At 43.0% G+C, this 24,289-nt stretch overlaps 1 protein-coding gene across 2 annotated transcripts in view; it reads left to right on the forward strand.

Moving 5' to 3' along the window:
- The first annotated feature begins 23,153 nt into the window (after positions 1 to 23,153).
- col8a2 (collagen, type VIII, alpha 2) overlaps positions 23,154 to 24,289 on the forward strand; it is a 54,380-nt gene continuing 53,244 nt past the window's right edge. Inside the window, exons 1-2 of one of the 2 annotated variants that reach the window (XM_085446861.1) lie at positions 23,154 to 23,554; positions 23,757 to 23,973. The gene's annotated coding sequence lies outside the window, so the exon portion shown is untranslated. Of the gene's footprint in view, positions 23,974 to 24,289 lie in introns of both variants that reach the window. The other variant, XM_085446860.1, reaches the window with a different exon arrangement.

Genomic DNA, 24,289 nt, shown 5'->3' on the forward strand with positions numbered 1-24,289 from the left:
TCGACGCAGCTCGGCCCGTCATCGGCTCAGTCAGCCGACGTCTTAGAGGTGCCTGCGTCTACAGCCCCGGCAACTCACGGCACAGTTACCAGGAAAAAACGACGCTCACGCCGTCGCCACCCTAAAGTTACTGAGCAAACCCTGGTGGTGAGTGTTTCTTCCATGCCACTTCCGAGCCTGACTAAATTGGACAATATTCTGTTCCTGAGTCCGCAGTTTTTCATGTCTGTAACTCATCGGAGAGGAATAATAAGTTTGAAAATGACTGTGTTTGCAAGCCTCATAACGTTTCGAAGTTCACCTCTGCACCTATTAAGCATGATGCATGCTGTTCAGGCTGAACGAAATAATTCTGACACTGTAAACTCTGTGTGCGTCATCCCAGAGGCCGTTAACTCGGTGTCTTCTGGGACAGTTAATCCAGAGCCTGCATTACAAACCCTCACGCCCGTGTTTGAGAATGACTGTTTTTCCTTTGCTCCTCCCAGGTCAGCAGTAATTAACTGATAATCTCACTTTAGAAAAGCAAAAGACTATTTTTGAGTTGCATACCTGTGAACTAAATATTAAAAACAAACAGTCCTGAGGTTCCTGTTCCTGCTGAAACCAGAGGGGACCCCCTGGAAAATGAACTGTGTGTCTTCCAACCTTTAAAGGCTGCTAATTATGACATGGACAACTTTAGTACAGCAGAGTTGCTAAGACCAGCCCGCCATAAGTCTCTGTTTGCTGAAACTGTGTTTGGCTCCACTAACTTGGTTTTCCCAGTGTCTGTTACTGCTCCTGAGCTCAGCTCTCCATCTCCAGTTCCTGTACCCAGGGCAGCGTGGGCCCAGCTTTCCCTTGCACCCGTATCAGTTCCTCGGGTGAGGGTGGCTGAGGTCCAGCTGGTCCCTGCTTCTGTCTCCAGCCTGGCAGAGGCTCCGTTCATCCCGGCACCCGTACCTGCTCCTCGGGTGGGGTTGATGGACACCCAGCTGTTGCCTGCGCCTGTTCCGGTTCCCCGGGTGAGGTCAACTGTGACCCTGCCAACTCCTGCACCTGTCTCAGTTCCTCGGGTGGGAGCGGCAGAGGTCCAGCTAGCTCCTGCACCTACACCGGCCCCCAGGGCAAAGGTAGCCAGAGCCCAGCTCATCCCTTTTTTTTTTTTTTTTTTAATTACTCAACACTCACCCAACGTGGAGACAGACATAAAGAGACACTGTACACACAATCACACTCCCCAAGCGTACTCTAAGCCCCGGGTCTAGGTACCCTTGCCCCTGGAGGGGGAAACTGCACCCAGACCCAGGTGGTGTTACCCTTTTCCCTGCGGTGGGGAGATGCAGACCGCCCAGCTCGTCCCTGCACCGCCAGCTGAGGACTGCGTGGTACTGACAAACTTTGGACAGACTGTTTGCCCTGCACAGCCCCAGCCGTTGCATCCCAAGCCGACTGTGTGCCCTGTGCAGCTACAGTTAGCGTCCCCTCAGCCAGAAGTCTCCACACCTGCTGGCTCTGCATCTGTTCTCGCTGGGGGTTCAGGAGAACCTCTCCAGCCGCTCCTCGTCTCCGCTGGGGGTTCAAGAGAACCTCTCCAGCACCTCCTCGTCTTCGCTGGGGGCTCTGGTCAGCCCGGCCAGCACCTCCTCATCTCCGCTGGAGGGTCCAAGATGCCATCGTCTGGTCCAGCTCCGTTGCCTGTGGCTGCCACGCCACCATCTGGTCCTGCCTCGTCTGGTCCTGCCTCGTCTGGTCCTGTGCCCACCAAGCCTCGACCAGTACACCCGACGCTTGAGAGCCGCCGCCGTCTTCCACGCGGCCACTTTTCACGTGGCCGGCCCCCGGAACAGCCGAACTGTGAACTTTTGTGCTGTCGCCTCCCTGGTTGACCTTCTGACCTCTTTGGACATTGCTTCCCTGTCTTGAACTGTTTTTGTGTATTTGTGGACTCAGTTTTGGTCTCATGCTCCTTGTCTTTTGTTTGGTTTTGTTCCCTCCGTCCTGGTCCCCCGCCTCCCGCCCTGGGTGGGTTGTTTTCTGTTTTTTCTTGTGTTTTGGTTCTTGGGTTTGGGCTGTCGGGAGCCAGCCCTTGAGGGGGGAGGGGGGGGGGGCAATCCAGGCCATCCAGGCCCAGCATTCTTAGTTTTCGGGTATTTTTGCATTTTGTTCTTTATTTAGGCCATGGTTCCTCCATGGTTCCTCTCTGGGTTGCTCTGTTAAGTTGTTCCTTATTTTGATTTCCACTTGTGACTTTTTCCCCGTGTGTCCCTCTGTATCTGTGAGCCCTCGTCTCCCCTCCTTGTGTTTTATTCCATGTTTCCCCAGCCCGCTATGCCTGTGCTCTCTCTCCCCCTGTCTGCACCTCTGTACTTCCTGTTTTACTTTGACAGTCTCCCGTCAGTGTTGTGTTTACTACTGCCGTGTCTCGTTATGATTATCTGTGTCAGCTGTGTTCCCCGTGTGCTCCCACTTCCCTCGTTAACCCTCTGTGTATTTATGTGCAAGTCTCCCTCAGTTCAGTGTCGCGTCGCCAATGTCTCCTCCCCGAACCTGTGTGCCTTTCTGTGTTACCTCGGCCCTCTGTTAGCATTCCCAGTTTAGTTCTGTGTCTTTGTGAAGACTGCAATAAAGCAGTTTTGAGTTCAGTTCCTGTCTCCGTGAGTTTTGCGTTTGGGTCCTCATCTGCCTCCACACAGCCAGTTTATGACAAAGTGTGAGTGCATACACTCACAAAATGCTTAGTAACTTCAGATCCCTGCAGCAAACCCAGGTCCAGTTTACTTCGGTGATTTGGACTATTCCATTTCACAGCTGTTGTTAATTTTTCCAGCATTTTGCAGGCTTGTTTTCCTACAAAACACAACAAATATTAGCCCACAAAGCCACAATAAACAAAGCAACATAGTGCAACAAATTCAATTCAAATCAATATAAGACTTATTTGTAACCTACATCAACAATTTTGTTATGATAAATTACGTAATAACTACTAGAAGATTTACCTTTGTGGAAATGCTTGGAGCACTAACATGCGAGCTGGATTGTTCTGAAACGTTATATTTGGTCTTCGAATGGCTGCAATCCAGGCCATCCGTCGGCTCTTTGTTACTTTGGAAACATGGCTTGAACAATTTCTCTTCCACGACGGAATCCGATAAAAAATAATTTCTTTACCAGTCGGCTTCCCGTGGCTGTCATGCGACCGGCTATTGCAGTTAATAATACAACAGCTTCTTGCCATTATTTGTGTTTCTTTTTATTGCTGTGTGACTGTTTTCATGTGAAAGCCTGCGTGCACTAGTACTGCTTGCCACTCGTACCTACAATCCTTTGCGGTTTTACCCCGGAAATGATGTCACATTTTCCTCCAGCATAGTGAGGATAGGCTTAAGTGCAACATACATGCTTAGGCCTACCGTTTCTTCTTTTGTCCAGTTTCCTGAATTTATTTAAGGATACATTTCACACCATACCAAACTATGCCAAGTTTTACTGTAATAGCTCTTTGGGAATTACCTTGTTGGTGCAGAAACACTATTTTATGCCTGCCAAACCGTGTTATCCTTGGCATTTTTATTAGAATCAACTAAACAATGAAACTACTCATATTGCAGTGTTTTTATCTTACAAAATCAGGGAACCTTGAGGCAACTGTTGATCTGATTTAGTAGTATATAAATAAAATTTAATTGAACTGAATTGAATTAAAGAAATGGGAACAAATTGTATTTTTGTAACATGTTGCCAGTAACACAGTTTTTAAACATATAATTTAAAATAAAGGTTATTTCCTATTGTTACTGTTGTTACTGCTTTGGCAGCATCCTGAGCGTCACCAAGTTCAACTTGGTGAGATGAATTGTCCATCACAGATCTACATCAGATCATTTGGGTATTTCAGGTTTTTCGAAATGAAGAAAATGAAGAATGCATTTTTTGCAAACACTTTAGGGTGCAGTCTATCTCCATTTGAGAAACAAACATTTCCATCATTTAATATTTGCCATTCATTCAGGTTCTCTTCTTGTGCTGTTTCATACATAGTTCAGTTGTTCTCCAGCTGGGTTTTTCCAGCCCAGTTGATGTTCACTTGCTTCTCAGCACAGTGTGTTGGGGTAGCTCTCATTTTGGAAGTGCTTAGAGGTCGTATATAGCACAAAATATGCTGCCAGTCACATTTACAGATACATATGGAAAGCATGAGCCATTATTCAGCTGGATAGAATGCTGGACTGAAAACCTCAATGCACATGAATCGGATTACTGAAATGTTGGTAGGTGCATTTATAGGTGAGAGCACAGCTCTGTTGCTGTGTTTTCAGTCTTAGTCAAGATAATTATAGGGAAGACAGAGATCTCAGTCTTCATATCTCGCTCTTGGCAAGAAAGTAAATGAGTATTTTTCTTTCAACCACAAATTGTGCTACTAATAATCATGGATCATGATAAACCTTAAAAAAGTCCATTGATGTCTGAGTGAACATGCATAAATTCATTCTTTTTCCATCTTCAGTGAAACAGTTGATCTTGGAGATGCATTTTTGTTCCTTTGCTGCTTCAGTATTCTTTTCCTTTCTACACTGTAATTACCCTCTCTTTTTCCTGCCCCTCTCCCCAAAACTACCGTCAGGAAGCTGTAAGTAAAGCTGATGTTTTGAAATAAGGACTATTTCCACATTCGCCATGCACTGATACACGGGTGAGAGAAAATCGCGATTGGCTTGCATGGGCCAACAATAATATTGTGTTTAATCTAGATATCATTACATGCAAAATGAGCAGGAGAAATTCAAGGGCACCATTGTTTCCCTCGGTCAGTTTTTCAAGGGTTCAATGATGGGGTGTTTCCTTTAGAAACCCAAACCCAGAGAGAGATGTGGAGGTGCCACAGTATTTAGACAAAATGATGAGAAAGACCTAAAATCACTGAGACAGATGGTAACGGTTGAGACAGGAAAGAAATTAGGACAATCACTGGTTGCCTTCTACTTGTTTTCTTCATACATTTAGTAAATATACTATTTGTGTTCGATGACAGCATGAATTATCTGGCACCCAATCTTGTAACCTACTTGGAAATGCATCACAGTGATTTCAATCTTTGCTGTTTTTACCCCCCCCTTCTCTGCAAAACAAATGTCAGAACCACTGCTGTTGAATCAACAGGTCAATTGGCTTCAGTGTCATTGGGTAATGATGATTTTTTTGCTTGCTGAAATTGTACAGAATTGTGTTTCTCAAAGAAAATGGACAGAATATTACAAACATTATGTTGAAAGTTTTTAAAAAATTTAATTTGACCTTTATTTAAACAGGTAAATCTCATTGGGACACAAAGTCTCATTTTCAAGAGGGACCTGTTTTAAATATCCATGCAAAATTACAACATGTTAAAACATACTATAGTCATTACTATAGCTTGACAAACTTGTGTAATTAATGCTAATTACCAAAAGTTAATAAAATCTGAAGATTAAATTTCAGCCAGCAAATTCTAAAGCTGTCAGCTAAAAAATTAGACTGAGCTTGATTTTTCTCTATTTTGGGATTTCAATTGCCAAAGGTCAGGAGTGGGAACATCAAGTGGAAACCCACTTCTACTTGGCGTTCGGATGAGGCACTGGGACAGAGGCAATCCTCTGCCGCCCCGTTTCTCATTGCCTCTCTCCAAGAGGAAGAACAAGGGCCAAGTGCAGCAGTGGAGAAACAGGAGGAGGAAACACAGGCAGAGACATCTGTAGGTTCCCCAAACTGAGCCAGAAAGACTGACGAAGACTTGTTGGAGCTTATTAGGGAGGGCACACAGTTCCAAGAAGACAGAGGAAGAGCGAGAAGAGCAGGGCAGAGATCAACTACTCATTTATCCTTTTTGGAAGAAATATAGATTTGTGCTTATTAGTTATACAAACTGGACTTGTGAGGAGAGAATTGATTTGTTACAATAAACAATAAAAAGCAGTATTTACAGCCACATCTTTATTTCATCATCAGTCATGCATTAGTGAATGTGGCTATTTTAAAAAGGCTTAACTGAGTTGGAACTCATCAAGAACATTTTCTTTCTAAAGTAGTTTTTTTCTTTACTGACTTTGTTTATATTTGGAAAATATCTGGCTTTGGAGACCCCCTGTGGTAATACCCAAAATGATACTGTAATGCCAATGCTAACAATACCCCATGTTAAAATGGCCTGTATTTGTATAGCACTTTACTTAGTCCCTATGGACCCCAAAGCACTTTACACTACATTCAGTCATCCACCCATTCACACACTGGTGATGGCAAGCAACATTGTAGCCACAGCTGCCCTGGGGAGCAGTGACAAAGGCGAGGCTGCCAGACACTGGCGCCACCGGGCCCTCTGACCACCAGTAGGCAACGGGTGAAGTGTCTTGCCCAAGGACACAACGACCGAGACTGTCGGAGCCTGGGCTCGAACCGGCAACCTTCCAATTACAAATCAAACTGCCAGCTCTTGAGCCACGATCGCCCCAATGCACATAGAGCACTGTGCAAAAGTCCCAAGCCATCATTTATTGTCTTATATTTTGCTAAAATGCGAAAGAGGTGCAGTAGTTTATTGAAAAAGGTGTAAACAGACACAGAATTACAGTACAGCAGGCGAAAAAAGAGTTCGTCAACATAGCCTGAAATGTTTGGTAAAATCTTCAAGTAGTCTTCGGGAATAGTTCTCCAAGCATCTTGAATGGCATTCAAAGCTTGTTTTTGGATTTTAACTGCCTTTTGTTCTTCTCTCTCCCAAGATGATCCTTCACTGCTTCAGTAATGTTTGAAGTCTGGGCAATGGGGAAGCGAATCCATGACTAATAAACTAATAATAATAATCCAGTATGTGTATTTCTATCAAGCTATGCTTTTACTCCAATGGAAGTGTGTGGAGATATTACCCATCAGTTTCTTTCTAGTTGGTATTACATGGGAGATCAACTCAAATCACTTTTATGTGTTCTTAATTCCACCAATTTTAACAAGATGCCCAGCACCACCAGCTGAAATGCAATCCTAAACTATGACAGAGCCGCCACGGTGTTTTACAGACAGCTGTAGACGCTCTCTGTTGTATCTCTCTCCTAATCTCTTCCTCGCTAATGATTTCAAACAAAGATTTTACATTTGGATCCATCACTCTATGAGACCTTTTGGTACCAATTTTCAGTCCAGTCTTTCTCAGCCCTTTCTCCTCATATGTAAAGAATGACTTCTTAAGCCATTGAGACCATTTGATGAGGCATCAGTAAATAGAGCCATGTACAGTGGGGCAAAAAAGTATTTAGTCAGCCACCGATTGTGCAAGTTCCCCCACCTAAAATGATGACAGAGGTCAGTAATTTGCACCAGAGGTACACTTCAACTGTGAGAGACAGAATGTGAAAAAAAAAATCCATGAATCCACATGGTAGGATTTGTAAAGAATTTATTCGTAAATCAGGGTGGAAAATAAGTATTTGGTCAATAACAAAAATACAACTTAATAGTTTGTAACATAACCTTTGTTGGCAATAACAGAGGTCAAACGTTTACTATAGGTCTTTACCAGGTTTGCACACACAGTAGCTGGTATTTTGGCCCATTCCTCCATGCAGATCTTCTCGAGAGCAGTGATGTTTTGGGGCTGTCGCCGAGCAACACGGACTTTCAACTCCCGCCACAGATTTTCTATGGGGTTGAGGTCTGGAGACTGGCTAGCCCACTCCAGGACTTTCAAATGCTTCTTACGGAGCCACTCCTTTGTTGCCCGGGCGGTGTGTTTTGGATCATTATCATGTTGGAAGACCCAGCCTCGTTTCATCTTCAAAGTTCTCACTGATGGAAGGAGGTTTTGGCTCAAAATCTCACGATACATGGCCCCATTCATTCTGTCCTTAACACGGATCAGTCGTCCTGTCCCCTTGGCAGAAAAACAGCCCCATAGCATGATGTTTCCACCCCCATGCTTCACAGTAGGTATGGTGTTCTTGGGATGCAACTCAGTATTCTTCTTCCTCTAAACACGACGAGTTGAGTTTATACCAAAAAGTTCTACTTTGGTTTCATCTGACCACATGACATTCTCCCAATCCTCTGCTGTATCATCCATGTGCTCTCTGGCAAACTTCAGACGGGCCTGGACATGCACTGGCTTCAGCAGCGGAACACGTCTGGCACTGCGGGATTTGATTCCCTGCCGTTGTAGTCTGTTACTGATGGTGACCTTTGTTACTTTGGTCCCAGCTCTCTGCAGGTCATTCACCAGGTCCCCCCGTGTGGTTCTGGGATCTTTGCTCACCGTTCTCATGATCATTTTGACCCCACGGGATGAGATCTTGCGTGGAGCCCCAGATCGTGGGAGATTATCAGTGGTCTTGTATGTCTTCCATTTTCTGATGATTGCTCCCACGGTTGATTTTTTCACACCAAGCTGCTTGCCTATTGTAGATTCACTCTTCCCAGTCTGGTGCAGGTCTACAATACTTTTCCTGGTGTCCTTCGAAAGCTCTTTGGTCTTGGCCATGGCGGAGTTTGGAGTCTGACTATTTGAGGCTGTGGACAGGTGTCTTTTATACAGATGATGAGCTCAAACAGGTGCCATTCATACAGGTAACGAGTGGGGGACAGAAAAGCTTCTTACAGAAGACGTTACAGGTCTGTGAGAGCTAGAGATTTTCCTTGTTTGAGGTGACCAAATACTTATTTTCCACCCTAATTTACGAATAAATTCTTTACAAATCCTACCATGTGAATTCATGGATTTTTTTTTCACATTCTGTCTCTCACAGTTGAAGTGTACCTCTGGTGCAAATTACTGACCTCTGTCATCATTTTAGGTGGGGGAACTTGCACAATCGGTGGCTGACTAAATACTTTTTTGCCCCACTGTACATCTCTCAGGTCCTGTCTTTCAGGTCTTTTAATTTTTCCCTATTTCTTTAGAACATGACTTTCAGATAATATCCATCTGCTGTATATAGTTTTTTTAGGCCATGTCTCTTTAATTTCTTCAGTTTTTGTCTAATAGCTCTTTGGGAATCACATTTTTCATGCCAAAACACTATGTTATACCTGCGAAACTGTGTTATTTTTGGTATATTTTTTAACTAATTTGAAGTAAAAAAATGGGGAAAAATGTTTGTGTTACAGGCTACTGGTAACAAAGCTTACTCCTGGTATCTTTTTCATGATTGGACAGGACAAGAGGTGGACTTGAATTGTGTGAAAAAGCACCACATACACCACCACAAAGTAAAACATTGAAAGACCTTCAGAAAACACGGAGAACTATTTCTCAAGACCACTTTCACAATAACAGGAAAGTCTCACTCCTTGGAAGTGAAATACAAAGAAATGAGGGTTGGCTCAAGACTTCTGCACAACACTCTATTTTCACTGGGTTTGTACTTGTAAGATGCTTTATATTGAGTTTAACAATGTTTCACGAGCACTTACTTGGCGCACACCAAACCTGATCCCACTATCCACATTATCTTTATGAGCCATTTTTCTATAAATGGTGTAGATGAGACCAAAATTACAGACTCCCTATTTCATGTTCTGATACCTTTGCTCCCGGCTTGATCCTTGCATGCCACAGTGCAATTAGTCTCCAGTTTCGAATGAGGTTTCATTGCATTACACAAAAAGAAACCTCAGCAACAGGTTAAATATACCATGGAACGAAGAAACTTTAAAGGAAGAATTCATGATGATGGAGAGGATGAGTGGTACAGGTTCAGGGAATGAGCAACAAACAAAGTTGAATAATGTAGAAAATAAACAGGGAACAAGAAATTAGTAACCAGGAGATTAGTGATGGTGGTAAATTTGATCAGCTGGTGTGACACTCTGCTGTAAATGCTTGTTGTGGTGCTAGACATTGTTGGGAATGCGCCACTGCACTGGGTTATTATCCTGTCAGCTGCATCTGACAGATCAGTGCCAAAAACTAAGGCTCGTTGATCACTTGAGTCTGGCTTCCAAAGTGAGTCAGTCCCCACAGACCTTCGTGTTAAAATGCCGACTTTATAGTAGAAATAAACATGTTTACAGCCTGGTGCAAAAGCGGTTTTGGTTTGTATGGGAAATTTCTCTCTGCATGACAACTTTACCAGGTGATTTTTCTTTTTCTTTTTATGTTTTTGTAACTCATTACTCATTACGCTCTGAAGTTGGGTAAGGCCTAAAGTAAGACCTCCCAACTGTTTTGGAGCCGTTTTGACCATTTTATTCCAGATGATGAGAAACAGTAACTTGCATGACTAGCTAATTGTACCAACAGCCCATACAAGAGGTTTGTATTGTGTTTTTTTCTTTGTCTGTGAAATTCTAGTATAGTTTTCTTTAATGTTAGCAGTAATTAGCAAATGTTTATATCTGTGCAGATCACCCACATGATCTTTGAATCCATCTTGCTAGCAAAGCTAGCTAGCATTGGACAATAACTAAACAATCCACCACAAATAGTTTTTTCCTTCTATCATGTTTTTCTTTGTATTGCTTTATTTACCCAAATACAAAATTCATCTTTCATGAATGGATACAGCACATCAGATAAGCAGGAACATTTGCCAACCACCGGATTCAGATCAGTATCCACAATTGATTTACACTCTTAGATTGCTAGGGAAAGGAAAAGATAGACTCAGCTAACGCTCCTGGTCTCCCAATCCCGTTCTTAATAACCCCTCAGAGACGACGAGAGGAAGATGAAGGAGGAAAAGGGAGCTCAGAGAGGGTGAGAGTGCCACGGGATGTGATTAGGCTGGACCTCCCGTTTATGATTTCTGTATTACAGGCGCTTGGTGCCAGACATTCTCTCCATGGAAGGAATGTCTTCTTAACCAGTTCCATGTGAATGGTTTAGGAGGGAACCGCAACCCACTGGTTGGGTTGAAGGCTTTATAATACACACACACCAAAGGAAGAAATATGTAAAGGATGGAGGGCAAGAGGCTGCAGCAGAGAGAACAAAAGCATTAGAAGGAGAAAGACGATGAACAAAAGATCAGAAGTAAGCCAAAGACTTTTCAAGTACAGCTGTATGTATAGGGTTTAATCCACCTTGAACCTATCATTTGTTTTCCCTACTACAACCCATGCCAGCTCTTAGTGAAATGAATGTTGAATTGCAGAATATTATGTTGAAGTGGTTATTCAAATACAGTTAGTGGCTTTAGGTTTCATATAAAACAGAGACAAATATCTTTTCCAGGATAGCATGACTTAATCTCTATAAGGCAATAAGAGAGGAAGAAAGATCAACCTCATGCAAGAAAACAAATATTTATGTAAGACATAAGATGTAGCTTGGCTTTATGTGGATGAAATTATCTATATATATGTGTGTTAGCATAATATTGGTTGAGATGTATATAAATCAGATCCAGAGTTCATGAGGTACATGTGGAAATATCATTGCCATGTAGAGTAGATATATATATATATATATATTATACAGCTTTCTATCATGCCCCCAAATCTAGTACAAACACTTAAAACATACTCAGACATTAAACAGCCTTGCATGCTGTGTTAAAATTTGAGACTTCATGAATTACACCAACTGTGTTAGCAGCAATTTCACACAATTTAACTGTAATTGCAACGCTAACAATCATTAATATGCTTTTGTTCAAAATGTTCTTATTCTATTCGGCTTCTCTTCCCACGAGAAATTGGCCGGGAGCGTGCGCAGGCTCAGCTCTGTCCTTCCGCAAGTTATTTGTATTTTACCATTCAAGAATAGCACAATATTGGATGCGGAGTGTAAACTTTTTTTCCCCCCCTGGAATTTCTTCTGGACTTGATTGTGCTGGATTTTAGCCACATTAACAACACGATAACTATGGTTTTGTTGAAAATGGCTGCAGTCTCTACTCATGCTGTGCATGAAAAGGTTGCAATTACAAGCCCATTCAAACTGTTGTCAAGATTATTGATTGAATAAAGAATTATCTACCGTTTGAATAACTCCTAATTCACAGCTTCACAGCCTCGCAGGTGCTTAAATGACTATATTTAATGCCTGCTTTTGGAATGTTTATCCCCTGTTGCTTATTTTCATTCTTCTATTTTCTGTTCTTTCCTGAGCACACACATGCACAGCTGACAAAAGTCACAACCTAGTTATTATACAAGCTGCTGGCCTTAGCTCCAACAATAATGTTTATTCATCTGTCTCAGGAAAGAAAAGACACGCCTGCCGGTAGCAGCTAGTCAAAGCAGGAAATCTATGAGAGAAAATGTAGATATCCTGCACATTTTCAAGCCAACAGCTGTCACCCATAAACACTTCTAGATGTGCAGTCAGACAAGACACAAGCCCGAGGAGAGATAAGCTCTCCTCAGGCCTGAGTCTGCAATGAGCAGCAGTAACTAGAGAAGATTTTCTGTGACATTCTTGGACCTGAGAATATGAAAGCATGTTATTAGACAAACTACATTCTGCTACAATCTTAGCGTTTTGTTTTCAGCACTCGGTGCCATTGTTTTACAGATTCTTTCTTCCTCTGCAAGATCAGGATGTAGAAAACATGGAGAAATTTAGGACATGATTGTGTTCCTGGCAGGTAACCTCTGGTTCTTCTTAAGAGGTAAATAAAACTGACCTCTTTAGACTGTCATCTTTCCAGTGTGTAGACATTACTGGTGGTTGCTAGGTGGCTAGATTCAGACTGCCTTCACATGCATGAGGTATTTCTTATAAACATTATATGTATGTAATTGAGTGGTATTGTAATATTATAAGATAACCTTTATTAGTCCCACACGTGGGAAATTTGTTAAACTCTGTTATACTACCCAATGTCATCCTGTTATTGTTTAGTCCCATAACACCACATTACTGCTGAAATCCCAACATTTCCTAAGGCTACAGCATGTACCTAGTAACACATTGTCTACTTTTGTGGTAAAGCATACAAATCAAAAAGAATACACAGTACATGCAAAAGTCTTGAGCCACTCCTGATCTGCTTCAAAAGAGCCAGATTTGTATTGTATCATGTATGTTTTTTAAAGTGCTCTTGCGAAACAAACTTTCTGAAGACCTTTCAAGGTTTTCTTTGGACACTGGCTGCTTTTTCACTTAGTCCAGTCCTTGTACCGGACCGTTTTTAGAAATTTTGTTTGTCAAGCCACTTAACTGCGACGAAGCATGAAAAAGGAACCTAATTCAAGACATGGACACGACTTGAAGCTAGTGATTGAGCTCATAAACTCATGGCTCAAGAGAACCAGATGGTCCTTGCTTTGAAGCCGGAGGAGTTGTCCACTGCTGGCCGTTAGAGAAAATACAGGTATAAGCCATTTCCACATTGGCCTTACTTCAGATCTTTTATATCTAATCAATGACTTTGAACTCTTTTATCCATAATCTCCTGCTTATATTGAGATAACCAGGACATGTGGGGGTCTGTGTGGAGAAGTATCTCCTTCAATAAAGACTCTTCTCGATGAATTTTAAGAGTACACTGGACTAAACTAAACTTCTTCAGTGTCTCTGACAATATGCAGTTATACTGTTTGCAATTATACTGGATAGAGTATAATCACTGGACACCCTCACACCCTTATTTTATGCATCACTACATAGTGGCACACTACTTTCAGTAGTTGCACTGAACGTTGACTATAAATTGTGAGGTGGAGAATACCCAAGGTTAACATAATTCCTGGAGATGCTGAACTGCATTATGGCGAAGCCACATGTCCATTTACTCCCCTCTCTGTGTTCCTCTTTATTACTGCAACTGTTTTGTGGCACATCTGTGTCTGCCTCTTTACCCATCCATGCATGTCATACTCTTTATCTAGTAGCACCCACATCCAAGAAACTGATTTAGGTCTTAGTGGCTCACTTGCCACCTTCATGGGTGGTCCTTGCTGCAGTTTTTCTACTGTGGTGTTTGTGCATTTCACGGGTCTTTTGTTTTTCTGGCGTGTCTTACCATGTTAACCAAAGCCGGAGGCCCGCTGCCTGTTTTCTTTTGCGTATCTACACATCTGCAGGCTTTCAAGGAGAAAGTGGGCAAAAGAGTGGAGAACAAAAGTAGGGCGGAGGATCAGCAAGGCACAATAACAGAAATGCTTTGCATTTAAACCTAACTTGCCACATTCTCCAGTAGGTGTGTATGTGAGAGTTAGTGTAAGCCCTGTTCTTCTGACATAAACTGTGGTTTGTAGGCAAAGGCCTGGCACTAATGTTGACAGCTTCATTATTTATCCTTCATTTTGACTGCTTGTTTTGTGTAATATACACACACATATTTCCATCCTTGCTCCGCCCTGTCTTCTCTGTTTCTCAGGAATAAGTCAACATTATGAATTTTGCGTGAAAAAAATGGTCTCCCCAAAGAGTGCATTACGCATGAAACAGTCACTCAGTCACCGGTGCTTTATAGCTAATTCACCCTGATCTGAACAAGGTCATATTGTTCGCTGTTTATTCTCCCACAATGATCAAAGTTGAAAAACAATCCCTTCCGACAGTTAATATTTCTTAATGTCCCACTGAGAACCAATTTTGTGTTATTCAAACTGCTTTCCCAGATGCATTTCTCAGGACATATCACCCACTCCGAATGCGAAATTCATGATGTGATACCCACAGACTGTGCGGGAATTGACCCGTGATCCTGTAGTGCAATTTCTCTGTTTCCTTGTGTATATACGACATTGGGTGTTGGGACAGCTGTTTAGGGAGGAGGTTCCTGTAAGCGCCAAGGTCAGGACGCACTCACAAAGCCAGACAGGACGCCAGGTGAGACGGGGCACCAGTATACAGCCCATGAGTGTGAGCAAGTGTGCATGTGCAGACAAAAGCTTATTTGGCTTCTCAGGCACTGAAACACAAAAGAAACAACACTAGAAGCTCATCCAGGGTCAGCAAGTGGTCAAGTGAATAAATTAGTTTGTTATAATAGGACTAAACTTACAACAGCTTGTTTGAGGGGGCTGAGGAGACCTAAGGCATTTGCAGCAGGAGCACAGAATCTGCTTAGTGGGAGTACAGAGGCCAAAGGTCAGGGAAAAGGATTGCTGCCACTCAAGAGGTCACAACCCAGGCTGTTGTAAGGCTTGGGAAAGCAATACTTGCAAACACAGTACTGGCTGTCAGCATTGTTGTCTTATCACTGTATAAAGTTAATGTTTCTAGGTTTCTATTAGCTTCTCTTTAAACAATTCTGCTAATCCAGTAGGGATGGGAATTGATAAGAAGCTAACAATTCTGAGTCTATTATCGACATCAATTATCGGTTTGATTCCTTATCGATTCTCTTATTGATTTTCATTGGGTTCTCACTGGTTCCACATGTTTGTGCTTGTTGGAGTCGTTACTCAAAAAAAGTAATGGGTTACACATATTACACAGAACACTTGTCCTAAAAGTAATGCAGTACATTACTTCACTACTGGGGCAATCGTGGCTCAAGAGTTGGGTGTTCGTCTTGTAATCGGAAGGTTGCCGGTTCGAGCCCCGGCTTGGACAGTCTCGGTCGTTGTGTCCTTGGGCAAGACACTTCACCCGTTGCCTACTGGTGGTGGTCAGAGGACCCGGTGGCGCCAGTGTTCGGCAGCCTCGCCTCTGTCAGTGCGCCCCAGGGTGGCTGTGGCTACAATGTAGCTTGCCATCACCAGTGTGTGAATGGGTAGATGACTGGATGTGTAAAGCCCTTTGGGGTCCTTAGGGACAAGTAAAGCGCTATACAAATACAGGCCATTTTACTCTCAGGAGAAAGTAATTCTTTATACTACTCCTTATATCGGTTTAGTGTTCTCTGTAAAATGAGCTCAAATGCATTTTCTCATAATTACCATTTAACAATATACACTGATAGTCCACAGTCACACACACCAAAACAAATCCTTATCCTAATAAGGCCACATGCATGATTTTTCTCAAAGTACTTGGGTACAAACACAAAGCCAGCAACGCAAAGCAAAGATGGAAACTAGCAAAAAGCGATCACCACAGTGATTCTACTTCAGATACATGAACGTGCACAGCATGACTGCTCCTCACTGCTTTTGTTACCTGTTAAGGTTCAGGCTGTGGGTAGATGATAAAACTCTGTTTTATCATCATTCTGGTTTCTTGGCTAGCTTAGCATTAGCATGTTGTCTATGCAGGTGCTTGTAAAGAGCTGAAGTTTAATTAGTTAGATAATGCAGATGTTTCTGTTCTGGATGAACTTTACCATTGCACTCTTGTCCCTTTGCTCAGTAAAAATAAAAGTAATGTCGATATCCACCCTGTAGGCTGCACCACCATTTTCCTCTTCCCGCACACAAACTGAAATCAGCTAATTGTTACGCAAGAGTAGGCAGAACCAATAAACACAATTGATAGGCAGGCAGATGATCAATTCAAAGGAATTGAACTACCAGGAACTGGTTCTTGATTCCCATCACTAATATCCAGTATGGCTAAGAAGGGAAAGATAAAGATTTCAGCTCAATTTTCACCCTACATGTACAGTGTACCAGTGAATCCTACTTTTTAATATACTGTTGTGTGAAAAAACAAGTACATCAAACACCTTATCAGACTTTCACATCACTGTGGATGACCTTTGACCCACGTGTCTTTACGACTTGGTCAAAAGGCTTTGCATCAGTCCCTTGAGATTTATTTTCATTCACTTATGCACAGTTCTCTTGAAGATCCACCAAAGGTTTGAGTTAGGCTGAGGTCTGAACTTTGATCAGGCCAATGCGACATTGTGATTGGTTTTTTTTTTAACGATTTTGTTGTAAATGTTCTTGCTGAACTTGCTGATCATTGTCTACTCATGTTTGACAGCAAAAATGCAAAAAAAGCAAAATCATTACCCCTCCACCACCGTGCATGACAGATGGTATCATGTGTTTGCGCTAAAATGCAATGTTTGGGTTTCACTAAACATGGTTCTGCACATTATGTTCAAACATCTTTCTTGTTCCAATCTTTGTTCAGTGGTTTGTTCAGAAGCAACTCTCTAAAGCTTCGTCGCGCTATCATGGTCATTTTATATAGAAGAGGCTTTCTACACTTTCAAACCAGCCATGCTTGTTCAGTCCTTTTCCAACTCCACTGTTATGAAGTTTAACATTTAACAAGCCAACTTAGCTACTACTTATCTTCTCAATTCCTATGGAAACGGTGAGGATAGGCTTAGTTCTTCATAGGACTGCATAGAGACATTTTCTTTTTCGCATGACTACACATTTAGGTGAGGTGAAATGAGTATCTGAATTGATGAGTAATTTTGATAACTGAATAAGTTAGTTCAATATCTTTGCATTGCTGCTCAGACAAGTAGGCTCATAGACCAAGAAGTGTTACATAGACCAGTATTACAGCAGTTTTCACTGAACTGTATATTGTGTGACAGACCAAGAACAACACTTCATCTGGGTTAAACTCTAACCCGTCTCACTGGGACAATCCTGTTTTAGTTTTCAAAGCAGGAATTCTGTAATGGTTACTTATCATATTTGTTTAGCCTGTTATCGCAAGATCACAGCTTAATTAGCTTTTTTTCCATATGAGCCTATTTTTCTGGCAAATTACTTATCTAATTATCTAGAGATAACAAATATGCATTGTGTCTTGCCAGTTATCCTGAGAAAACAGTTTAGGTTGCTATCTTGACATATCAAACACATTTTTTCTTGTAATTACAGTCTGAGTGTATCATTATGTCAAAGTAAACCGTTTATCGCACCAATAAATGTGCTCTGTGGACCTGACCCATTGGATATGGACAGTGGAAGAAGAGCAGCCGTGATTACTCAGTAACTACCAGGGCTGCCGAGCAGAAAATAACCAGATGGTACGTTCATTGTTTTGAAGTGTTTTCAATAAAGTCAAAACAAAAGCATGCTCGAGTCAGATTGAATTATTTAAGTGATCACGAGAATACGTCTAGTCAGTGTGTTTGATACTGTGATTAAAATCATGTGTGCAAACGAATGCGATTAAGAGATGCAACAACTGGCGCCACACAAGTGAAATCTTATATAACTACATAATAAGATAATCAAGTCACAGCTGTGAAACAGGTTAATCAGAGACGATTCAGATAATTCTGTTATTCTAGGAGGAAGAAGGATAACACATTCAGATTCAGCTGTCGCTTTCTCCAGTGGAAATCCTGTTTACACAGAAGACATTTGATGTTTTTTTCTTATACAAATCAATCATAGTTAGGATACCCTTCAGTGATGCTCATCCTTGACCCACAGCATTAGTGCCACATATCTAACTCGGGTGGAGTCTTTGGATGTTCTGCTGAAATCTCCAAACTCCGGCAGTCAAATTTATTTATTGTAACCTGATTGTTTGGGTTTCGTGATTCTGTTGCTCCCGCTGTAAAAAGGAAATAGCTGTCTTGCCCAATGGTTCGGAAACGGAACATGGGTTTAAAAAAATGTAATAAAACAAAAGCTAAACAGTTCTGTCTCTGTTTGATCTCAGTTCCCTCTGCCCTCTCAGGGCCGGCTGGCTGAGACGAGGGGCTGTCAACAAGCGGTAGAAAGAAAATGGCATTCTAACAGCCGACTAGCTGATAGAGTGATGAGCTTATCAGTCAAGCGCAGATCTCTGGGCGTCTTGTTTTTGCTGTTTGTGCGCAAGCATGTTGACAAAAAAGTTAGCGGGTAGGGAAATTGCCGTTTCAGAGTGTGTTTGTCTTTGGATGAACCTTTGAGATCAGTCAGTAAAAGACAAAGAATAATAATAAAGTTGGATTCTTGGACGTACAATAGCCCGATGATCTGGTGGGCTGGCTTTAACTCAAAGGGCTGCTCCTTTTGGGGCATGCACGTATCCCATGACCCTAATGTGTGGTGGATGGTGGATGTGTACAACAGCTCAGTGAGAGTTTTTTGAGATATAGCAGCACTGTTGCACTCTGGAAACAATTACCAGGCAATAATCTTCACATTCTTTCATCTCACCACCAGCTCAGCTGATTAGGATATCCACTGGTTTGCGAGGCAAACCTCAAACATGCACGTACACACTTGCTGTTTTTTTTCCCTACCCTTCCTGCTCATACAGCACAATACAGTACAGTACAGTAAATGGGCTTGCTCTTCTTTGGTTACTGACCAACTCTCTTTCCTTTCTCCCGCACACACTCACACACCTGACATCTGATTCCTGACTGATGATTAATGACCCCAGAAGTCTTTCAGCGGGGACCACCCAGGGTCAAAATAACCTGCCATAAATACAGAAGCAGTAAAATACCATTCAGTCGCCACTCTTCTATTTGCACATGCTGCAGCATCGTGTGTGTGTGTTTGTGTGTGTATACGTGTGCATGTGCACATAGGTGTGCCAAAGCTAGAAATCTGGACTTGTGACTGTGGAAACACTTAAAAATGTGCGCACACCTCTCTACCTCCAAACACCCCCTGCCTCTCCTCTTTCTGTCTCCAGTCATTTTAGTGCATGTGTGGCGCGTGTGAAGAAAGGGAGGGGAATTACTCCAACAACACCTTCCAAAATGCAGAACAATTCCTGCTATTCTCTCCTGAAACTCTTCTTGAATTTTTTTGTTCACTCTCTTCTCTTCTTTTCCCCCGGTCTTCCCTTTCCCCAGTCCAACAGACGGAAGAATTACCCCAGCTGTCCTCTAATCTCCATAGAGAGCTTTTTCCCAGGGTGGAAACACTGTCATCCTTTTTCTCTCCACTCTCTCCCCTTCCCCCTTTTTATCAGTGTCAAATGATTACCCCAGGGGGAAACTGAGCTCGGCAACAATATGCGTCAGGTGAGCCAAGAGGAGTCTAGCCACAAAAAAAAAAAAAAAAAATTCTCCTCCTCTACCCGCTCTATCCATCCACCTATCCATTCTTCTCTACTCTCTTGTGCCCTCCCATAACCCCACCCACACTCTCCACCCTCATGCCAACTAAGGGCAGAGCCCCAAGCCCTTCTCAGAGGAATTTCCTTGTTGAAATTCACATAAATTTCAGAGGCTTCAAGTTTTATCCACAGTGTGTGAAACTACTGAACCTCCAATAACTCTAGCACTCACTTTCCATTCCTCCCTTGCTTCTGTATGGCACCTTCTTTAAAAGTTTCTGTCTTTTCCTTTTTGGTTATCCTCTTCGCATTAGCTTTTTAATGTTTTTTGCATCTCTGTTGTGCTGCTTTATTATTCCCTTCTTGAAATTTCCTTTTCTTATGCCTTATCCCTTCCCTTCCTCCCTCACCAGCTTTTTTCACTCATCTTAAACTGCCTTGTGCAGGCACAGCCTGGTGAATGCCAGGCATTCCTTTGTAAGGTTAGAACAGACAAAGGTGGACCACATCACCTGAGAGAAAACAGCCCTTTTGAATTGTCGCACAAGGGAAAGAGAGGCTGATAGTGAATAAAAGAGGGACTATAGAAGCACAGGAGAAAAGAGCAGGATGGAAGAGAGGAACACCTGTCCTCTGTTGTCCTTGTGTGAACCTTCAACTCTGACCTTCGCTAATGGATATCAATGGCTTGTTTGAATAAAAGGGGCTTAGCTGAAGGAAAGTGCATTAGGTGTAGGTGCTCCTAATCCTGCTATGAAAAGTGAATGAACGCTGTGAATCAGAATAATGTCTCCAAACACTCTTAACCGTTACCCATGTTAGCTTATGCTATCAACGCAGTCACTGCCATACAATACTTCACTCAGAGAGTGACCACTGAATCGAATAAACAAGGTCATATTACAACCCCAAACTTAATTTCAATCAAGCTCAAAAGCAACTCCACCCTATAACACACTCCAGCCATTCACAGGACCCACACAAGGAACACACATGCTCAGTGCACCCCCAGACAAACTCCCTCCACCCTTAACACACCACCTTTGAGAACAGACCCCCATACGTTAGTACATAGGGAGTCTATGTTTGGGCACACTAGGCGTGGTGTAGGGTGTAGTTTATCTGTGACGCCAACCTGTCCCTGATGTCTTATTTTGGGGGTTTCTGACCAACATCAAGAGCAAAGCGGGTCCGTGTGATGCAATGCAACGATTTTCCAGCCACTGTTTGTTTTTGTTCTTACTAATGGAATGGAGCGGAGGGGAAAAAGTGGAGTGAAAAAAGGCAAACTTATGACGACCAGGTGTTTTTTCCCTCTCCTCGGGAATGTTTCACCTTGTAAAAGCAAAGCGAGTGGGAGGGGGCTTTCGTACCATGCTATAGTGGTGAGTGGTGTGGGGACTTTTCAGGGGGTGAGTGTAGGCTGACCAAATGAGTGAACATAAGCGTTTGTTTTGTGTCTGTGTGAGAGTATTAGAAGGTTAGCTGAGATTTGTTGATGAGCCCGAGGTGGAATTCTTCAGTGCAACTGTACCATAACTGGAAGAGGCGGAGGCTTTCTTGTGGTTGTATGCGAGCCTCCGCCGACTGATTTTTTTTGCCCCATTGAGGTACAAACAGCGATCACTTGTGCGGCGGGGTGTGATCAACAAGCGGCACGCATGCACGCAGAAACACATACACCTGGGGAGGGGAATGAATGACAGGCCTAACTACTACACAGGGTTCCTATTGATGACATCATTACTGGGCATATGGTTACTCCACCCTTTATATGTTCAGAGGACCATTCAACTTGCACCATGGCTCTTTCAAAGGAATGACGCCTGTTGCTTTTTTTTTTTTTAATTATTCAATTTGGTCGGCTCCAGTCGTGAACAGGATACTTATTTTAGCTGATCACGATGGCACTTATGGCAATTATCAGCAGTCACATTTATGACCATCCATCACTGCAGATGTCTCCTTTTTAGCCCTCTCATGCACGTCTAATCACTTTGCTATCTTGATATTTGCTCAAAAGAGTGCAAATAAAATGCATAAAACCCCATTTGCACTATAAATTTTGCCATAATGGCACCCTTCAAAAAGCAGATCCCCATTAAATATTATAATAATGATCCAAATATGCCCTTTTGAGACGCTCTCATGCAAGGAAAAGCTGACTTCAGCCCGACTTTGCTTCTAAAAGTTGGTCGATTACACAGTCTGGGGACGTTTATTACTCCTCATGTGCAAAACATGAATGAGAGAAAGTGCCGTGGGGCTGCCAACTTTTGACAACTCTCTGTTACTTGCAGAGTGACTGAAGCAATGAATCAGTGGATGCTGCCGAAATGACAGAGCCTTAAATAAACCAATAACTGGCACAACGTCATAATGAGGGGAAGAACTCGGGCAACTCTAAAATCCTCTTTATTGTTTCTCCCTCTCTCTCTCTCTTTCCTCTTGGTGCGGATCTGTTTGGAATCCCAGTCTCTATCTGATCTTTAAATCAGCCAGTGGCTCTGTCCCAGTAGGTCTTTCAGGAAAAGGCTAGGCCAGCTTTCCTCCCAGTGTATCCAATCAGAAGCGTGGAACAGCATGCTCGTCAAGGTCCACTACCATAGCAAAGAGCCAGCTAGCACGCTGCCAGTTAAACACTGAATGCTAAGTCTGTTTTGATCCTACTAAGTTGCTGCTGTGTGGGAAGTAACCTATACTAAATGATAAGGGATGGCTGTGGCTCATCCAGGTTGTTAGCAAACATCCAAAACATTACCAGTTTTCATGAGAATTTGCTTATTTTCCCGGCAATCGCCTGGCACGCTTCAAAGATGAGGAATAGTTGATACTTGTAATACGTGCCACGAATAGATGAGGCGGACTAAAGAAATGTAAAAAGATGTGATTAACCGCACTATGGTGATCAAAATGAAGAAAGTGGCACCATGTGACAACTGCACACGACCTACAGCAGGTTTTAGGTGATGGTGCAATGCCGCTTTGAGCCTTACCGTTGTCCACTGTCATGTCATCCACAGACTTTATCAATAAAGCTGCAAAAGAAATAAAGCATAAGCTGGATCTCATTTGAAAGACTGATTTGTGATCATGTTTCAAAACAGTAAAGAGGCTAAAAAGGCAGCGTGATTTCCTGGAGGTGAGTTTGGGAAGGCGAGGAGAACAGTGAGAAACAGAACATGAGACGCCTTCGAATTCCCCTCTTCTCGTGTTTTTTTGTTCCCCTTCCCTCCTCTTCATCCTACCCCACCCCTCTCTGCGCGGCTGCTACCCCACCCCATCCTGCTCACTCCCCTCCTTCTTCACTGCAGCCAGCCACAGACACTTGCTTTTTGTATCAAGGGGGCTAACCCAATGAACAATCCTGTCCGTCTTTCCCAAAATAAGCTGGTGGGAGAGGGATCGTGTAGTAAGCCAGAGAGATTGGAGCAGCGAGGTGCACAGCCCCCCCCGCCCCACCTCGGGTTATAAGTCCTTGGAGTGGGAGCACAACCTGCTTGGACCCAGATACACTGCCTCGCTGCCTGCCTGCCTGACTGACCTGAGTGACTAACTGACTGAGTTCCACTTCACTGCTACTCACTCTCTCTCCCTCTGTGTCCTGCTCCCTTGCTCCTTCCCTCCTACTTTCCACCCTGGAGAGCAAGAGCGCACAGATTGGGAAGGTGTTCCTCAGACCTGCGTCTGGACAGCTCGAAGACGACACAGAGAGGACGTTTCCCCATTCTCACCCTTTCATCACCTCTGTCACTTTTGCCACCTCTGCCCCCCCAAAAAGTACATGGATAGAGCTTTTTTTCTTTCTCCCTTTCTCCCTTCCTTTTTGTTTGTTTTTGTTTTTGCTGGAAGCAGAAAATTAAAAGTTTTGCAGACAGTTATCTCAACCTGCAGTTGAAGATTTTCAGTTTTTAACTTTTGCATTTTTTTTTTTTTCTTTTCCTTTTTATTGTTTGCTTGTTATTCTTGCACCTGCGAGCAGCGCTGGACCAATTCCGAGTGCCAGATCTTTGCCCAGGAGGACCCTACTTGTTCGCTGAAAACCTGATGCCATCACATCCCATGGGAGACACGAGTGGCTGAAGGAGGGAGGTAGAAGAGACCCTGAACCACCTGACGCAAACACCTAACGCTGCCCTTGCCCAGCGATCCTCCCCCCCACCCCTGCTCTCCTCCACCGAGTCTCTGAGGAAAGAAAGGTAAGCAGGTTTCCTCTGAATCCATTAGCATCCTCGTGGCCTGTCATCTCTTTTCTTTTTTGTGCCTGAGGTGGCTAAAAGCAATTAAGAGAGAGAGCGGGAAAGGAGGAAAAACAGATTCCATTTGTTAGTCATGGGACTTGCATAATTCTCCTCAGTCCTAAGCCAGCGCACAGCGTAACAACTTGCAGACTAAAAAGAACTGAGCACACCAAAAGCACACTCAAGTGTTCCACTCACACTGTGTGGACGCTGATTTTTATATAAAATTTGTAGCTGCGCACCGTCTGTTGATCTTTGAGTGTCCCGTGAGATC

Source organism: Copadichromis virginalis, linkage group LG22 (genome assembly GCF_057382275.1).
Source record: "Copadichromis virginalis isolate Kocher_CV1m ecotype Utaka linkage group LG22, C_Virginalis_male_GT1.1, whole genome shotgun sequence".
Classification (NCBI taxonomy): domain Eukaryota; kingdom Metazoa; phylum Chordata; class Actinopteri; order Cichliformes; family Cichlidae; genus Copadichromis; species Copadichromis virginalis.